The sequence below is a fragment of the Dendropsophus ebraccatus genome, chromosome 2, assembly GCF_027789765.1.
Source record: "Dendropsophus ebraccatus isolate aDenEbr1 chromosome 2, aDenEbr1.pat, whole genome shotgun sequence".
NCBI classification, from domain to species: domain Eukaryota; kingdom Metazoa; phylum Chordata; class Amphibia; order Anura; family Hylidae; genus Dendropsophus; species Dendropsophus ebraccatus.
In genome coordinates this window covers 40,158,272-40,174,196 of record NC_091455.1, presented here as the reverse complement: position 1 = coordinate 40,174,196, position 15,925 = coordinate 40,158,272, and the positions used below count along the sequence as shown (strand labels likewise).

The 15,925-nt window shown below is 42.5% G+C and overlaps 1 protein-coding gene across 1 annotated transcript in view; it reads left to right on the top strand.

Moving 5' to 3' along the window:
- The first annotated feature begins 2,601 nt into the window (after nucleotides 1-2,601).
- The window catches only part of CPNE3 (copine 3), a 55,398-nt gene continuing 42,074 nt past the window's right edge, over nucleotides 2,602-15,925 (top strand). The window contains exon 1 of the mRNA XM_069957396.1: nucleotides 2,602-2,712. The gene's annotated coding sequence lies outside the window, so the exon portion shown is untranslated. The remainder of the gene's footprint in view (nucleotides 2,713-15,925) is intronic.

Sequence of the window (15,925 nt, the reverse complement as noted above, 5' to 3'; positions counted from 1 at the left end):
AGCCTATTTGACTCACTGTAGAGTAAAAAGCATTTTCTGGAAGCACAGCTGGATATATGTTCTCCAGACCAGTTTGTGGAGAATTTTGCTGACATGGAAAAAAAAAGAATAAGTGCACCCCTCACCATAAAGGAATACATTAACCGCTCCCCCACCCGCCCCCTACATAGTGCATCATTAGCACTCGCTTATGTCAAGGTGCGGTCCACAGAACACCATCCATGCATGGGCAGATTTCTGCGAACATGAGACTGCCCCCTAAGGGTGGGTTCACACTGAGGAATCCGGGCATACAACCCGCCGCTTGCGCCCGCATGGATCTGCGCCTGTGCCATAGACTCCATTCTATGGTCGGGCGAATTCTCCTGTCTGCAGAAAGAATTGACATGTATATGGCACGGGAGCAGATGAGTGCGAGGGGAGGAATCCGCAGCGGGTTTTCCGTGCGGATTCCTTGGTGTGAACCCACTTTAACATTTTAACCAAACCGGACAGAATCAGAATCAGAATAGGGGATGGTGGAGTGGTTGGACATGGCACTACCTGCCCCAACCCAGCCCCTCCTCACTCCCCAGGCTAGGGGACTCTCTATACCAGAAATCCCTCAAGGAGGGATAAACGATCCTCTATTACCTCCGACACTCAAAGGACTACTCCAGGTGCCTGCCTCTCTCGCTCCCTGGGTAGTAAAGGACCCTTCCCCAACCTGCCTAAATTTATGACAATCCTTCAGCCATATGCCACTGGCAGACCTCTTAGATGCTGACTCCAAACCTGACCTGCCGAAAGTGGAAAGTTTGTGACCTTTCTCCACAAGGCTCACATCGCCAAATGCTTTAAGCAACTTTTGGCTGAGAACACGATCCCCAGGGAACCTACGAAGTTCGAAAAAATGTATCAAGTATACTAGGAAAACTAGAACCACTTGGCATTTATACCAACTTCTCACCTCATTACAGTCCTCTTATAAGCCGGGCTTCTTCCAGTCTTAGGCCTTATGCACACGTTCAGTAATTTTTTTCTGGTCCTGAAACAACCCGCTAAAAATTGCGGATTGGACATCCGTATTGCATCCGTATTCCATCCGTATTTCCGTAAATCCATTTTTACTACTCCAATGCTTTTCAATGCACTTCATCCGTATTTTTTTGCGGAAATACGGATGCCAACATGTTACAATCCGTAAACAATCCATAAACAATTGATTTCAATGAGAGAATCCGTAAAAAAAAAAATCAGGGTCCGTACTAGGACATGTCCTTTTTTTTTCAGGATTGATTTTCATCCATTTCTGCTACTGATAGTGTGAATAGCCCAATAGACATCAATGTGCACTAACTCGGATCCGTAAATTACAGAACGTGTACATAAGGCCTTAGGGGAAGGAACTGAAAATCACACTAACAGACACAGAAGTCCACACAATTCTGACCCATTCACATGGGTACTCTAGGTGCATTTATTGCAGGAAAACACCTTTAAATTTCTATCAAGGTGGTATAATAGATGTCAGAGTGGTTATACACCTATAAACTGGCTACTACTGATCAATGCTGGAGGTGTCTGACCCACACTGGCTCCCTGACACATATTTGGTGGAGTTGTCCAGAGTTAGAGCCCTTTTGGCAACCCTGGCTAGATTCCAAATTCATTGCCACAGTTAACTTACTAACGCCTACTCTCCCGAATAGTCCCCCCTTTGGCTCCCACCCTGGTCCTGTTGTAAACTAGTCAGCTCTAGGTACTGGTGCAGACCGTCTGCCCCCACCCTACCCTCCTCCAAGTTATCCTTACTTCTCTCTTCCCCTCCCCCTTTTCTCTTCTACTCTATATCCTGTCGTTATCGCCCGATGTGGGCCCCCACTCTCACGCCAATAGTTTAGGTTGTTTAAACATTGTGGTTAACACATTCTGTAGGCTGAGAGCCTTCTGTATTTTGCCTGGTCTTTATTGTTCCCCTTTTTGGTTACTGCTGTATGTTGTTCTTTACTATGACCTAAATTATTTGTACACCTACTGTACATGTTCGCTGTCAAAATCATACAGCTGCATGTGTTTCCACCCACAACCATTGTTGTTACACAATACAAAGCACTTTCCAATGAGCTGAGCTTCACTTCTCAAAAATGTGCAACCTTTGGTTCCTGATCCGCCTTTCTAGTAAAAAAAAAATGTGTACAGCGGGATGAAATCTTATATTTATGACTAGCTCTATAGGTAAGTTTCATATATTATGTGCGTCTTTTTACTCTTTGTGCAAATTTTCGGAGGAGTCTTGTACTTGTACAAGTTGTCTGTGCAGATTTATTACATCACATGTAACTTTTTGTAATTTCTTGATAACAAAGTTTAATGAAATTTTCAGTGGAAATGACATCGTATGTGAAGCCAAAGAAGTAGAAAGTTTTGCAGTATACATGTAAAGAGGCAGATTCTAAATATTATACACACACACACACACACACACACACACACACATACAGACAGACACACAGACACACACTCTGGTCCCAACCATGTCAGGCAGGCTGCACAGGCCCAGCACACTGCCCCCACCATCTCAGCTATGTGGCTTAGCAGAGTGTAGGAAATCCTGCTGGGAGGAGAGTAAAGAGGGAGGGGAAGATTTACCTCCCTCACTACAGCAGACACCACACTCACACTACAGAAAGTGAGAAGGGGACATCGCCCAGAGGCTGCTCATATACAGAGGTGGGTGTCTGGCTGCTGACGCTTATATACATGGCTAGTAATGGTTGCTGGGTGGGGTGTATCTACATTTGCAGCTTGCAGTCTGGTATCAGGGAGAATGCAGCTACATAATGAGGCCTGGAGCTTTGTAAAGTTACTGATAATGTATATACAGCTATAGTGATTGCTCATATAGAGCATGTGTGTGTGTATATATAGCGTTATTTTATGCCAGTAGTATACAGGGTTTGGCTGCAGGGTTGTTGACCTAAGGCTTGGCCCGTTCTTCTTGCTTCTTGGCTGTCCAGGCATGATGGGAATTGTAGTTTTGAAACAGCTGGAGGGCCGAGTGTTACCCATTTCTGCATTAGGCTTTGTTCCCACACAGTATTTTGCAACCAAAACCAAGAATGGATTGAAAACACAGAAAGGCTATATTTAAACACTGTTAAAATTTAGTGGATGACCGTCATTTTATGGCAAATAACGACCATTATTTCATAACAACGGCCTATGTTTTAAAATAATGACAATTATTTGCCATAAAATTATGCACATCCACTACATTTCAACATTGTATGAACAGAGCCTTTTCTGTGTTTTCAATCCACTCCTGGTTTTGGTTGCAATATGAGGACCACAATACTGAGCAAAAATACTGTGTGTGAACCCAGCCTTACAGTCATAACAGACTACAAAGCAGGTCATAAATGTTAGTGTCTACCTCTAGGGACACTCATACACCGACATGACATCAGACATGGAGAGATGAACCTGCACTCTGGGTAATATAGTTGCCAAGGCAGCTGTGAGTATTGTGAATGGGTTCTATTAAAAAGAATAGGACTTTCCAGTTACCTTGGCAACTTTGCTATCCACTTTATAGTCCCGTGTCGCTAATTGCAACAACGGCCGTGATTTACACTTTGTGTGAACATGGCCTTAAAGTGGCAAAACTTGCTGTATGATGCCAAATCCTATATGCAGATTGTAACATGGCGGTGAGAAGTGAGCGTTCTGTGAGGTATGACCTCCATGGTAGGAAGGTGAGAGCCCAATGCAGATGACAGTCACCTGAGAGGGTGTCATGACCCTAGAAGTCCTGGGAATAAGTAGCCCAAGCTTGGGTAGTAGAACTGAGAACCGGTGACATACGTTGTAAATGATTAGTAAACTCACATGACGCTGCCATTGGAAAAAAATACTATGTGGTTTAGTTATGTGACTAGTCCAGGAATTTAGAAAGTGTTTCAAAACTACCAGAGAGCGGTGACTGGTGACTCATGTCTTCCATGGGGATCTTTGTCCATGTTATCATGACGTGGTGATGAGGTCACGGCTTTCAGATAACTATATAGTGGATTTGTCCTGGGAAATCCCTGTCAGTGTACACGGTGATCTGCAGAGTGTGGAGTAATAGGAGTTACTGGTGAGGAGACGGTAAGCCAGTACTGTGTCACTTCCCTCATTCTCTTCTGTTGTGTTTGTGGGCAGTATTAGTAATGATGAATATATAGCCGGCCAGTGACAGGTCCACTTTACTCTGATTAGTGTGCTTAAAGGGGATATCACATATCTCCAGGATAACTGACCGGCGGTGGTCCAAGCCCTAGGTTTTATATTGTGTATTACAATTAATGGTATATGTGATTTTCTGACAATTTTTTTTAAGAAATGCAATACAGCTTTTTAAAAAATACTTTAAGGGTGCGTTCACACCTACAGGATTCACAGCAGATTTGATGCTGTCCTTAGTTATTTAGTTCCATTGATATCTGCGCCATCAAATTTGATGCGGATCCTGTACATGTGAACACAACCTAAGGCTATGTTCACACTACGTAAAAAACACGGCCGTATTTCATAACTACAGCCGTAGTTGTGCGAACAATGGCCATATTATGCAGATGACGGCCGTTGTTTGCGCAACTACGGCAGTAATTATGAAATACGGTCATGTTTTTTACGTAGTGTGAACCCGGCCTAAAGGGGGGAATTTATCAAGTCCGGTTCTAATATGAAAGTGCTCTGCTTTGTGCTTTCCTGATTTGTTAGGATTGCACACACCCACTAATAAATCAGGCAGTGAAGCGGGCAGAGTGCCATGCTGGGTGCCATGCATCTAAAATCCACACCAGCTCCAAGCTAGCGTAGATTTTATATCAAGGAAATTAGAGCAGTTGTACAACTCCCATAGATTCAGCTAGGGGATTCTTGATCAGAAAACCCTAAAATTCCACGGCACTCACTTTTCGGTGAACATAGTGCAACAATGTATTTCATTATACGATACAGGAAAATGTGTAATGTTTCAACTATACAGTGATCCCTAAACTAATGGCCTCAAGATACAATATTTTCAACAAGTTAGTGAAGTGCATGCACTGGTTGGCCTGTCTGGTATCTCCTCACAACAGTACAGTATGATACTACATGTCCTGAACTGCTGTGTGTGTCTGGTATCTCCACTCAACAGTACAGTATGATACTACATGTCCTGTACTGCTGTGTGTGTCTGGTATCTCCACTCAACAGTACAGTATGATACTACATGTCCTGTACTGCTGTGTGTGTCTGGTATCTCCTCTCTACAGTACAGTGTGATACTACATGTCCTGTACTGGTGTGTGTCTGGTATCTACCCTCTACAGTATAGTGTGATACTACATGTCCTGTACTGCTGTGTGTGTCTGGTATCTCCTCTCTACAGTACAGTGTGATACTACATGTCCTGTACTGCTGTGTGTGTCTGGTAGCTCCTCTACAGTACAGTGTGATACTACATGTCCTGTACTGCTATGTGTGTCTGGTAGCTCCTCTACAGTACAGTGTGATACTACATGTCCTGTACTGCTGTGTGTGTCTGGTAGCTCCTCTACAGTACAGTGTGATACTACATGTCCTGTACTGCTGTGTGTCTAGTATCTCCTCTCTACAGTACAGTGTGATACTACATGTCCTGTACTGGTGTGTGTCTGGTATCTACCCTCTACAGTATAGTGTGATACTACATGTCCTGTACTGCTGTGTGTGTCTGGTATCTCCTCTCTACAGTACAGTGTGATACTACATGTCCTGTACTGCTGTGTGTGTCTGGTAGCTCCTCTACAGTACAGTGTGATACTACATGTCCTGTACTGCTGTGTGTCTAGTATCTCCTCTCTACAGTACAGTGTGATACTACATGTCCTGTACTGGTGTGTGTCTGGTATCTACCCTCTACAGTATAGTGTGATACTACATGTCCTGTACTGCTGTGTGTGTCTGGTATCTCCTCTCTACAGTACAGTGTGATACTACATGTCCTGTACTCAGGGGCGGATAAACTTTACCATAGGCCCCGGGCTGTTCACCAAGCCTGGGCCCCCCCACCCCACTGTAACTATGGCAGCACTAGCCTGGCGTTCATAGTACAGGACAGATAATGTCATGATGTCCTGATTTGTGCAAAATTGCCATAAAAAACCTGTGATTTTTGCAAATGATGGCGGAAGTGTAGCCAGGAGACAGTACACCACTCAAAGTATAAGTCTTTTTGGGTGGTCATGGGCCCCCAGGAGCTCAGGGCCCCAGGCTACCGCCCAAAACGCCCCTATTATAATCCACTACTGCCTGTACTGCTGTGTGTGTCTGGTAGCTCCTCTACAGTACAGTGTGATACTACATGTCCTGTACTGCTGTGTGTGTCTGGTAGCTCCTCTACAGTAGTGTGATACTACATGTCCTGTACTGCTGTGTGTGTCTGGTACCTCCTCTACAGTACAGTGTGATACTACATGTCCTGTACTGCTGTGTGTGTCTGGTAGCTCCTCTCTACAGTACAGTGTGATACTACATGTCCTGTGCTGCTGTGTGTCTAGTATCTTCTCTCTACAGTATAGTGTGATACTACATGTCCTGTACTGCTGTGTGTGTCTGGTATCTCCTCTATACAGTATAGTGTGATACTACATGTCCTGTACTGCTCTTTACTAGTGCCAGGATGAGTTGCTCCTTTGGGCATCAGGTGAAGGCAGCTTTATTTTATATTTCTGGCACCCTCTGTGACCTGTACAGGACCTGACAACACTCCAGTTCTCTACATAGAAAGAAATTTAGAGTCTCCTATAGCTCCTTCTGACTGTTATATGTAAGGACTTGCTGTATCCATGTTTGTTATCTGCTTATTTTCTTTTAAATTTCCATTTTTTCTCATTTTGAGGGATTTAGAACCAATTATCAGTTTTCCATAGAGTTTTGGTCTCAACATACAATGGTTTCAACATACAATGGTCGTCCTGGAACCAATTAATATTGTATGTTGAGGGACCACTGTATCTTGCAGTCGTTCTCAAGCTTAGATTTTATCTACAATGTACACTACCCCTGTAGAGTAAATGGTGATAAACAAGCCACATCCACTCCATATAAAGCTCCACCCACTTGGCAGTGTTAAAAAAAAACAAAAACGCTAATTGTTTGCCTATTAAACTGTGTGAACAAAGGGGAAATTTTCAGCTGAATTCTATTTCATCCAATGTAAAATATATGGATGTTTCTTTGGGCCAGAATTAATGTCCTTCCCTCTATCCATTACTCTCAGGGGAACAAAGAGAATGTGACACTTTGCTGTATGTAGTTTTATATTGTTCCTATAAAAAATGTAAGATCCTGTTCTGACATTTCCAGCATAGCCTTCGCCAAAAGTCATTGTGCAGCATGTTGACTAGTTTGAGGCTCAATGGTGACTAAATGAGCAATATTATTATACTATTCAATTACATTAGATGACAGGAGGAGGCCGCAATGCAAAAGTTCCAAATTGTATTGTATTGCATTGCAATTGCTGCACATGGACAAACCACAGCTGCATGCACTGACAATGCCAGCACAATGTTGCCACAATATAAACAACATTGGGCTTCCATTGGTTACTGCATGCTACTGCTGTCAGAGAAAAGTTAGGCCCCAATGCACACTAGATGTTTAGGCAACTGCGGACAGAAAATAGGGTCAATGGGGGAGATTTATCAAACATGGTGTAAAGTGAAACTCAGTTGCCCCTAGCAACCAATCAGATTCCACCTTTTATTTTCCAAAGAGTCTGTGAGGAATGAAAGGTGGAATCTGATTGGTTGCTAGGGGCAACTGAGCCTGTTCCACTTTACACCATGTTTGATAAATCTCCCCACTGTATTTAAATGGCCTTATTCTTGAATCTGTAGGTGTGTACAGGGCTGTGATCTGCAAAAAAAAAAAAAAAGGACAGGCCCTAGTGCGGACTGAAATTTTTCCATGGACACACCAATAGAGCCCTATGGGATCCGTATTGTTGTGGATGTGGATTCCGTGCGGAATTCCACCAGAGGTGATTCTAGGCAGAACACTTTCCCTGTGGATTCTGTGCAAATTCCACAAGAACACTCTTCACGCTGATTGCTCAGTGTGAACTGTCCCTGAGGTGGCATTCACATGTTACGGACTGGGAAGGAACAACATGGATGTGCCAGTTACATGCCGGCAGCAGAAAAACTCTTTGAATTGTCGCGGCACTGTAGTGATAGAGCCCCGGCAATTCAAAGAGTTTCCCGGCTGCCGGCATGATACGGACACACTGGAAACAAATCTATGACATTCCTTCCCTGTTCATAACGTCCGCAAATTTTCGGACGTGTGAATGCCCCCTTTGTCCTCATGTAAGGCCTTTAAAAACCAGCACTAGGAGTGGCTCATCTGGCTGCCAGGCTACCCTGATATCCCGTCATGAACTTGTATTTGTTGTCACTATTATAATGTCTTGTTTGGCCATAATAGTGAGTTTGGCAATGTGTGTGGAAACAATGTACACTGCTCTAAAGAGGAATTCAGTGTACAGGTCATCCAACATAAAACAATCCGATGATTATTTTATGGCTGTAAACTGAATGGAGTCCAGTCTGTATACGAATAGTAATTCCTATGTATCAGTACAATGGAAATACTGTACTTAGTCACGAGGCCAATGATGACCGTTCCCTGTGTTATCTATGAAACAGACGTAATATAAAATAATACAGCGATAGATATTGGCAGCTGTCCTGACCTCTCACATCCTGGGGACTCTGCAGAATATGGCCGGGCGGGGTCATTACTGTTCTGGGTGGATATACACTGAAAATCATTTCATAGACTTTGTTTAAAGCATGGTGTATGTGAACTTACCCTTATACTACTTACTACTCTCTTAATCTTCTTAAGGGAAATCTGGATAGGTAAGCAGAAATGCAAGAGGAGAGGATTATCTGCTGTGCAGAGGAAGCTCCTGGAACTCAATGCAATTTTGGTTGAAAAAACACTGACAGAAATACTATGTCAGTATAGTCAAGGTCTATAGTATTGTTATAAAATTGTGTTAAAGGGGTTTGCCTCTTTATAGTAAAATTGTTGTCTATGTAGTATAAGTGTATTCAAGTTACTGACAGCTGCTCCCTGTGTACCTCATAGAGCTAAAATCAGACTCCCCTCTTCCGGGCCCTGCTTTGTGGTAAGTTTGTCGATAAGATGGCCAACATGGAGAAGCATGTGACCATGACCCCCCCCCCAGTGTCCTCAGTGGTGGACACTGGGGGTGGGCATGGTCGCATGCTTTTGCATGTCATCCATCTTATCGACAAACTTACCACAAAGCAGGGCCCGGAAGAGGGGAGTCTGATTTTAGGTCTGAGGTATACAGGGAGCTGCTGTCAGTATATACAGTGAGTACACTAAGTAATACTGTACACTAAGCAATTTTACTATAAAGTGGCCAACCCCTTTAATATTTGTGCAGGTGGTTAGAACTGAGTGACAGCTGTATGACAGCCATGCATTCCTCCTGTTTTCACATGAGACAAATGACATTATGGTGTAGGTGTGTAAGAGTCATAGAGGCCCTTAGGCTGACTTTTATAATAGCAACCACCCTGTTCATATCGAGCGCCATGCACGTCACTTGGCTATTTCTAATGATTGGTTGGGGTCTCAGCCCTGAGATCCTGATGGATCGAAACTTTAGTCACAAGTTTTTTTTAAAGGGTAGTTCAGAAAAAAAAATCTTTCAAATCAATTGGTGCCAAAGAGCTTTCTATTAAAAAATCTCAAGCCTTTCAGTACTTATCAGCTGCTGGATGTTCTGCAGCAAGTGGCATATTCTTTTCAGTCTGACACAGTGCTCTCTGCTGCCACCTCTCTCTTTGACAGTAACTGCCCAGAGCAGTAACAAATCCCCATAAAAACCTATCCTGCTCTCCATACTAGAAAATATAGTTGGCCACCAGACATTGTAATTATTTAATCACCTTTCGACTTCCACTTTTCTATCTTATTATGCAATAATGATGAAACCATTTATATGAGGAGATGGAAGTGTGTTAAAGCCGACAATGTTAGTCATAAAGGTATCGTAATCCGATTACGTGTTTTATAATCGTGGTCTTTACACAGCTCACTATTGTGACATTGTGATATAAAATGTGTGGTTATTAATCATGTGCGGTTTCCTCTCAGATACTGTTACTCTAACTGTTGTGCCCATATAATTTGCAGTACCTCTCACAATGAGACCAGTTGTTTAGGGCCAGTCAGGTAGGAGCCCACCATACGACTGCTCTGGGGCCCTTGGAGTGACAATACACTGTAACAGCATGTGCCTTCAGTAATTCGGGGGACCTCACTAAATGAAATGCTAATTGTATAAATATGCACTAAGCTCCCTCTAGTGGTGACAGCATGTAGTCAGAAACTTATTATTTAACTGGCTGTGTAAGGGGATAACTAAACACTGCTTAGTGATGGGGGTACCCTGATTTTTTGATCTGAAGAGAGTCCTGTTCATTCTCTGATCACCCAGTGGTTGCTGTCATACAATCCTTGTCTGTCTCTCTCTCTGTCTCTCTCTCTCATATATATATATATATATATATATATATATATATATATATATGTATGTGTGTGTATATATATATATATATATATATATATATATATATAATATAAATAATGTGTGTGTATATATATATATATATATATATATATATGTATATATATATATATATATATATATATTATATATATATATGTGTGTGTGTGTGTATATATATATATATATATATATATATATATACTAGAAAATGTACCCGGCGCTGCCCGGGTATAAAGTGTCAGTGTGTTAATTAGATTTGTTCTAAGGTGCCCAGGAGGCCAAGCTAAAGGTATTGTTTCATCTGAGTTAATCAGTGGAATTAGTGTATACCTGTAGTGCATAGTTGAAGGGGTTCTGTATACCCACAATGTATAGTTTTTAGGGGTCTCGCATATCTGTAGTGCATAGTTGGGGGGGCTGTATACCTATAGTGTATAGTTGAGGGAGGTCCTGTATACAGTACCTGCAGTGTACAGTTGGTGAAGGTCCTGTATACCTGTACTGTATAGTTTGGGGGTCCTGTATACCTGTAGTATATAGTTAGTGCTGTATACCTGTAATGTATAGTTAGTGGAGGTCTTGTATACCTGTAGTTTATAGTTTAAGGGTCCTGGATACCTGTAGTGTATAATTGGTGGAGGTCTTGTATACCTGTAGTATATAGTTCGGGGGTCCTGTATACCTGTAGTAAATAGTTTGAGGGTCCTGTATAACTATAGTATAGAGTTGGTGGAGGTCCTGTATACCTGTAGTGTATAGTTTGGGGTCCTATATACCTGTAGTATATAGCTGGTGGAGTTCCTGTACACCTGTAGTATATTTGGGGTCCTGTATACTTGTAGTATAGAGTTGGTGAAGGTGCTGTATACCTGTATTATAGAGTTGGTGTAGGTCCTGTATACCTGTAGTGTATGGTTTTGAGGTCCTGTATACCTGTAGTGTATAGTTTGGGGTCCTGTATACCTGTAGTATATAGTTGGTGGAGTTCCTGTATACCTGTACTGTATAGTTTGGGGTCCTGTATACCTGTAGTATATAGTTGGTGGAGGTCCTGTATACCTGAAGTATATAGTTGGTGGAGGTCCTGTATACCTGTAGTATATAGTTTTGGGGTCCTGTATACCTGTAGTGTAAAATTTGGGGTCTTGTATACCTGTAGTATAAAGTTTTGTGGAGGTCCCGTGCACTTGTAGTGTATAGTTTTGGGGTCCTGTATACCTGTAGTGTCCTGTATACCTGCAGGGTTGTATTTACCCATATGGCAGTGTTATTCAGTCACAGTGTGTCGGTATTGGTCATGTCTGGTATGGGGGTGTTATCCAGTCACAGTATGGCGGTATTGGTCAGGTCTGGCAGTGTTATCCAGTCACAGTATGGTGGTATTGGTCAGGTCTGGTATGACAGTGTTATCCAGAACAGTATGGCGGTATTGGTCAGGTCTGGTGTAGCAGTGTTACCCAGTCACAGTTTGGTATACCTGTAGTGCCCTGTATATACATGTACTGTATGGATGGAGTAGGGGGCCCTGTATATACATGTAATGTATAGATGGAGTAGGGGGTCCTGTATATACATGTAATTTATAGATGGAGTAGGGGGTCCTGTATATACATGTACTGTATAGATGGAGTAGGGGGCCCTGTATATACATGTAATGTATAGATGGAGTAGGGGGTCCTGTATATACATGTACTGTATAGATGGAGTAGGGGGCCCTGTATATACATGTAATGTATAGATGGAGTAGGGGGTCCTGTATATACATGTACTGTATAGATGGAGTAGGGGGTCCTGTATATACATGTCCTGTATAGATGGAGTAGGGGGTCCTGTATATACATGTCCTGTATAGATGGAGTAGGGGGCCCTGTATATACATGTACTGTATAGATGGAGTAGGGGGCCCTGTATATACATGTACTGTATAGATGGAGTAGGGGGTCCTGTATATACATGTACTGTATAGATGGAGTAGGGGGCCCTGTATATATATGTACTGTATAGAGGGAGTAGGGGCTCCTGTATATACATGTACTGTATAGATGGAGTAGGGGGTCCTGTATATACATGTACTGTATAGATGGAGTAGGGGGCCCTGTATATACTGTATAGATGGAGTAGGGGGTCCTGTATATACATGTACTGTATAGATGGAGTAGGGGGCCCTGTATATACATGTACTGTATAGATGGAGTAGGGGGTCCTGTATATACATGTAATGTATAGATGGAGTAGGGGGCCCTGTATATACTGTATAGATGGAGTAGGGGGTCCTGTATATACATGTACTGTATAGATGGAGTAGGGGGCCCTGTATATACATGTACTGTATAGATGGAGTAGGGGGTCCTGTATATACATGTCCTGTATAGATGGAGTAGGGGGTCCTGTATATACATGTACTGTATAGATGGAGTAGGGGGCCCTGTATATACATGTAATGTATAGATGGAGTAGGGGGCCCTGTATATACATGTACTGTATAGATGGAGTAGGGGGTCCTGTATATACATGTACTGTATAGATGGAGTAGGGGGCCCTGTATATACATGTACTATATAGATGGAGTAGGGGGCCCTGTATATACATGTAATGTATAGATGGAGTAGGGGGTCCTGTATATACATGTACTGTATAGATGGAGTAGGGGGTCCTGTATATACATGTACTGTATAGATGGAGTAGGGGGTCCTGTATATCCATGTACTGTATAGATGGAGTAGGGGGTCCTGTATATACATGTACTGTATAGATGGAGTAGGGGGTCTTGTATATACATGTACTGTATAGATGGAGTAGGGGGCCCTGTATATACATGTACTGTATAGATGGAGTAGGGGGCCCTGTATATACATGTACTATATAGATGGAGTAGGGGGCCCTGTATATACATGTAATGTATAGATGGAGTAGGGGGTCCTGTATATACATGTACTGTATAGATGGAGTAGGGGGTCCTGTATATACATGTACTGTATAGATGGAGTAGGGGGTCTTGTATATACATGTACTGTATAGATGGAGTAGGGGGTCCTGTATATACATGTACTGTATAGATGGAGTAGGGGGTCCTGTATATACATGTACTGTATAGATGGAGTAGGGGCTCCTGTATATACATGTACTGTATAGATGGAGTAGGGAGTCTACCAGTTATTACTGTGGATGTTGTGAGGCAGCTTCCCTAGCAACCATTGCTCCCTGTGAAAATGAGAGCAGTAATCCTATTGGTTGCTAAGGCTCCAACTGCCGTCTCTGCTGCAGCTAATTATATCACCTGTGTTTGCAGTGAGGAGATTTTCCCATTCATCTCTATGAGGCGCCTCTCTTTCCCCTCCCCCTCCCCTCCTGTACATCTGGCGGGGACGGGACCTTCGCAATAACCTTCCCGGGCACCCAATGTATCTGAGTGCCAAATTTGGGGTCAAATGGTTCAGGCGTTTGGAAGTCTATAGAGGACAGACAGACAGACAGACAGACAGACAGACTTTGATTTTTATGATATAGATATTTATTTATTTTTTTACATGCTCTTTATAGTGGAAATGTAATGTGTTGCACATTATCTTCCATATACAGTGGTACCTTGGTTTAAGAGTAACTTGGTTTAAGGGTACAAACCCACACACCGTATACACAGCAGATACGCAGCAAAAACGCAGCAGATTTGAAGCAGATTTGGTGGTGCAGATTTGATGCTGTGTCCAGTTATTTAGATCTAAACTGCTGCGTATTTGCTGCGTATCGCAGCAGTAAATAAGCTGCATATACGGTGTGTGGGTTTGTACCCTAAGAGCGTATTGATATAAGAGCTCACAGTTTTTCAAAATTATGACTTGGTTTAAGAGCATTGCTTTGGTTTAAGAGCTCCCTGTACTGGGTGGGAGCGCGCATGGAGGAGGGGCATGGTCTGCATAGCAGGGTCTACAGCCCTGTACTCAGACCAAGAAGGTCTTCCTCACCTTCCAAATTATAGCAGATCCACTTCAGGCTGGGGCTTGCATCAGGGGACAGGACTGTGGAGGTAATCTCTCCATAGCTGTAACCCCTCTCTCCCCGGACAGAGAGTGCTGCTATACTGTGCCCACACATCTGCCCTGCTCATTCCTTCATACTCCCTGCAGTCTCCGTCAGCCCTTGTGTTTCCCATCCTCTCCATTACTGTACAGTAACCTATAATATCACATATTCTGCTGTTTCTGAATGTTTGTTTCATTAATTTTACATGTTAATCAGAATAATAAATCATTATTTTTGGAGTGTGGAACCAATTGTCTGCATTTCTGTGATTTCTTATGGGAAAATTTGCTTTGGTTTAAGAGTGGATTTGGATTACAAGCACGGTCCCGGAACGAATTATGCTCGTAATCCAATGCCCCACTGTAATTGTTTTAATGCTGCAGAATCAGGTCTTACAGGCCTAGTTGGCAGAAGTGGATGTCTGGTTGTGTGTAATTGTATTTTGTCGTTCAGTCCAGAGCAGATTACCACGTTACCTCTCCTGACCTCAGATGGATCTGCAGCCTGCTGTCTGTTCAGTGCTATGAAACAGTGTTAGTATTTTATGCTTGTCTTACTGTATGGTCTCTGATCCTACTGCTGCAAGTATACATAGCCGGGGGTCCTATGAATAGGTATTTGTAAGACCCCCTTCAAGGGACAGTTATTTTGTTGAAATTATGTTCATTGTTTACACAAATATTTATCAAATATTACAAAAATATTCCTATATGTGTCCACAGTAGCGGATTATAATAGGTTTGTTTCGGGGACAGCCCGGGGCCCTAAGCTCAGACTTATACTTTTAGTGGTATACTATCTCGAAGCTACAGTTCTGTCATAATTTACATAAAAATCACAGCTTATCACCGCATTTTTGCACAAATCAGGGCAAAACTGCAGCCCGGAGACAATGCAGTAACATTAGAGAACATACTGAAGGACCTTATCATGTAATAATGATGTCACCACAGGTCCTTTACAGGCTGCATTATGGAGGAAACGGGATGATTATCTTGCGAAAAAGCGTTAAACCGTTCGAATTTAAACGATAATCGTTCTGTGTAATTGCAGGCAACAATCGAAAAATCGTTCGTATGTCGTTGATATAGATCTGAACCTAAAATTATCGTTAATCGTTTGCTTATCGTTCACTGTAATTTCACGTTCGTTCGCTCAAGTTCCCCATTTGTTCACTAACCGTTCAGTGTAATTGCACATTGTTCACTGTTTTTCTGGGATCAGAAGGAATAAACGATCATAGTAACGATCCCAATAACGATCATAGTAACAACCGTAACTAACGATTATCGTTCT